The following is a 3,623-nucleotide window of genomic DNA, read 5'->3' as shown; positions in this document are numbered from 1 at the left end:
CTAAACTGTGCACAAGCAATATCACAATCAACTGCAAAGTGTCCATAATATTTTTAGGAGAACACTTTTTCCTGTATTATCATAGACATTGGGCAAAATTTCATCATTTTCTCAGACATAAAATGTGGTCAGGTTGACCTCTGAGAGGCAAGCTAGGAAGTTAGGAGTCTGGACAGAAGAGGGGAAAAAAAGACAATAAATTTCAGGCTTGACCTTTCACCCCTGGATCCCTCTGTACACACTCCGCTCATTACCAGCTCAACTTCCCAAACCACCCAAACTGCTTCACCCTTCTGCGGAGAGTCATTCATTTCAACCACTGCTTTAGAACAGTATGGGAAAATTTGGGGTCATCATGATCTGAAAGGTCTAAAAAATGTTCTGCTTTCACCAGACCCATGATGATCCTTCCTCTGCTTCAAGGTTCAACTGGGCCCTCTTGTGGAGAAAAATAAACAGTACACTATCAAATGAGGCATTCAATTCAAGCCAACTTTATTGTCATCAGTGAAAGAAGTTCAGAACGTTACGGCAAGAATGCTGACTAAAACTTGAAACTAGACCATAATACATCAGTCTGTTGGTTACCTACTCAGATTAGATCAGACTTTGAAGTACCCTAGATGACTTCTAAAATTATAAATGCCATCTCCCTTCATACCTGTCTGACCTCCTCCTGCTGCCTGCTCTTAGAATTTTGATTATGAGGCTCCTGTCTGTCCCCACTGCTAGAGAGAATTCAGCAGGTTGCAGGGTCTCGGCGTAGTCATTTTGTGCCTCTTTGTGGACATTTTTATTCTCTTTGTAGTCTTTATGTGTGTCTTTGTGGTCATTTTCCATCTCTTCATGGTTGTTAAGTTCCTTTTGTAGTCATCTCATGTCTCTTTTTGGTCATTTTGCTTCTCTTTATTGTTGTTATATGTGTCTTGGGGTTTTTTTGTCTCCTTATAGACATTTAGCACCCCTTTATGTTCATTTTGTGTCTCCTTGTAGTTGTTATGCATGCCTTTGTGGTCATTTTGTGTCTCCTTGTAGTTACTTAGCACTTCATTGTGGTCATTTTGCTTCTCTTTTTAGTTATTTTGTGTTTGTTTCTGGTCATTCTGTGTCTCAGTATACTCATTTTACATCTCTTTGTGGTTACTTTGCGTCGATGTGTGGTTAGTTTTTATTCTGTCTCTTTGTAGTCATGTTGCACATCTTTGTGGCTAATTCCTGTCTCTTTGTGGTCATTTTGCATCTCTTTTTCTTCATTTTGTGTCTGTTTCCGCATATTTTTTGTCTCTTTATAGTCTTTTTGCATTTTTTTGTAGCTGTTTTGTGTCTACATGTGGTTGTTTTACGGGCCTTTGCAATTATTTTGTGTCTGTTCCTGGTCATTTTGTCTCTCTTTGTAGTCATTTTGCTCTCTGTGGTTGTTTTTTTGTCTATTGTTGGCCTCTTTTGCATGCCTCTGTATTTTTGTTTCTCTTTGTTGTCATTTTGCATATCTTTGTGGCCATTCACTGTCTCTTTCTAATTATTTTGAGTGGGTCCGTGGTCGTGTTGCATCTTTTTTAGTCATTTTGTGTCTGTGGTAATTATGTGTCTCAATTTGCATAATTTTTTGGTTATTTTTGTGGTTCTTTTGCATGCCTTTGCAGTTTTTCTGTGTCTCTTTGTAGTTGTTTTGTATCTTTGTGGCCCTTCACTGTCCCTTTGTAGTCACTTTGTTCCTGCTACTGGCCATTTACTGTGTCTTAGTAGTCCTTATGCATCTCTTTGTGGTTGTTTTGTGTCTATTGTTTGTTTTTTTGCACGCCTTTGCAGTTATTGTGTTTCTCTTAATCATCATTTTGCGTGTCTGTGGCCATTTACTGTTTCTTTCTAGTCATTTTGTGTCTGTTTGTGGTAATTTACTGTGTATTAGTAGTCATTTTGCATCTGTTTCTGGTTGTTTTTGTCTATTTGTGGTTCTTTTGCATGCTTTTACAGTTTTTCGTTGTCTCTTTGTAGCTGTTTTGCATGTCTTTGAGGTAATTTATTATGTCGTAGTAGTTATTTTGCATCTCTTTGTGGTTGTGTTGCGTCTCTGTGGTTGTGTTGCTTTTCTTTGTGGTAGTTTTGTCATTCATACTGGACATTACATGTTGCCAGTTCAGACAGGAGTTTGGGCATAAGGCCCCGGTGTCCGGTTGGCCCAATCAGTAATCAATCCATGGTCTCAGTGTATCTATTAAGCCGTAGTAATTAAAACAGATGTCTTCCTGTTGACGAGAATATTGTTAAACACTACATCTCTCTAATCCTCTGTTTGTTTATCATCCAGCAACCACAGGTACACGTGTCCATGCTGTAAGTGCATCTCTCTCTCTCTCTCTTAGCTGTTTTCACCTTCTTTGTTCTCTCTTTTCAGTACCGTCTGCCAGCCTGGGACCTCTCTCCGTCTGGCTTCCCTCCAGAATTCTTGGATCTGGATCTAATCTGGTCTAGTCTGATCTGGACCTCCAAGGTTCAGATTCAGCCTTACCTCTTACCTCCTTCCTCTGTGTGACTGGTGTGCTTGAGCAACGCATGTTTGTGTAGTTTGTTCACTTTCCAGGTCCTCAGGTGGAGAGGAAGTCATGTGACCCAGGTACCATCTGTATGACCGCACCTGGACATTTGCCGGCTTCTTCTTATGTCCATACAATGTCTCCACATTGTAGATCTATTATTATGGTTTATGTCTATAAAGGCACCTATTGTATTCATTGGCGTAGATATTAGCTTCTGACAGCAGGGAGTGGCAGTTTGAAGGAGGAGAAAGAGGATGACGATTAATGACGATGATGATGCTGCGTCAGCCCCGCCAGGCCGGTTATAAGGAATCTGGTTCAGGAATCAGGAAATGGCGTTTTTCACATTAAGCATGCATCATGTCTGGTTTCAGAGACAATACATGTGCCATTGCTATTGTCTGGTGTTTTTCATGGAATTTACATACCAGTGCCACTGTCATCGGGTACGCCGCACCCTGCGTTATGGTCCATTTCACACACACACACACACACACATAGCCGTCCATATGTTCTGTATATTTACTGTATGTGCTTTAGCCTATGTACAAAAACAGAATTCAAGATATGATATTTTATTGCAAATTAAAGCAATAGTCTATAATGATTATTACACTCCAGGTGTTTGATCACAACCTCTGGGTCGAGCATCAGTACATTTCTTTAGTGGGGATGTTAAAGTTTGGGATACAGTAGGTCCTTTGTACTGTTTATTACATTTCCACACTTGAGGGTCATGCATCATGCCATTGTTTTCAGTTTATTTATAAATATGAATTATCTAATCATCATTTTTATCACCATGTCTCCCTAACTTGTGATTTAAATGTGCCATTGCAGGCTTCTACATTCAGCGTTTGTGTTTCCCAATCGGTTTTGTCCCTCTATCCCCACAGGGCTTTATGGGGCCGGTTTAGCCGGTTATGTGGGATTTCAGCAGAACAGGAATATCAAGGGAGAACTTGCCCAGGCGTCACTGTTTGTGTTCCTTAAGGGGACGACAGCTCCGACCGGTTTTCTGGGGTGGAGAGATGAGAGAGGGGAGGGTGTGGGGCGTTCTCCCTAGCCTTATTCTCCTCTCTTTCT

The sequence above is a fragment of the Epinephelus fuscoguttatus genome, linkage group LG7 (assembly GCF_011397635.1).
Source record: "Epinephelus fuscoguttatus linkage group LG7, E.fuscoguttatus.final_Chr_v1".
NCBI classification, from domain to species: Eukaryota; Metazoa; Chordata; class Actinopteri; order Perciformes; family Serranidae; genus Epinephelus; species Epinephelus fuscoguttatus.
Note: the sequence above shows the minus strand (reverse complement) of the source record.